The sequence below is a fragment of the Monopterus albus genome, unplaced genomic scaffold (assembly GCF_001952655.1).
Source record: "Monopterus albus unplaced genomic scaffold, M_albus_1.0 scaffold480.1, whole genome shotgun sequence".
In the NCBI taxonomy this organism is placed as follows: domain Eukaryota; kingdom Metazoa; phylum Chordata; class Actinopteri; order Synbranchiformes; family Synbranchidae; genus Monopterus; species Monopterus albus.
In genome coordinates, this window is record NW_018128360.1 from 69,527 (window position 1) to 70,353 (window position 827).

Below are 827 nucleotides of genomic sequence, written 5' to 3' on the forward strand. Positions count from 1 at the left end.
TGGGCTGTACTTGGGTACATAGGCCTTCTGGCCATCTTATGTTTTATTCTGGCTTTTCTTGCTCGGAAACTGCCTGATAACTTCAATGAGGCCAAACTGATCACCTTCAGCATGCTGATATTCTGTGCAGTCTGGATCACTTTTATTCCAGCATATGTCAGCTCTCCTGGGAAGTTCAGTGTTGCTGTAGAGATATTTGCCATTCTGGCCTCCAGTTTTGGACTGCTCATTTGTATTTTTATTCCAAAATGTTATGTTATCTTACTGAAACCAGAGAAAAATACAAAAAGAAATATGATGGGGAAATCTTTCTTATCAATGAGCTACGTACAGTGAATTTTGAATTTATTTTTGTGAACCGGCACTAAGCTGACCTAAGTATCTTTAAATGCATGCTAAAGTTCAAACCACTGTAAGATTTAATTCTCATAGGCTCTAGTTACTTTATAAGCTTTAGTTACTAGTTACTTCTCATACATGTTGTACCCGGTACTTTTAACCATGCTAACTCTGAGAGACGAAGCAGTCCAAGTAACCTCAAAACAGTGCTGATTTATTCAATGAACACAGGTAAAAATGAACATTACACGCTGTTAGGTATTTTTAGTCAGATACTGTAGATATTGGATAGATACTTTATGTATTAGAAATGTTTAGTGGAGATAGGATGTCTAGTTAGACTGTTAAATGCTTAGTCATGCTTATGAGTTTCTACAGGGTACATCTGGTCAAGGATAACTAGAGAGAAAAGTTGCCTGTCAGCAGACAGGATGTTTAATATTATTATTATGACGTGTATACCTGTAGCCTTAGCCATAATATGTTCT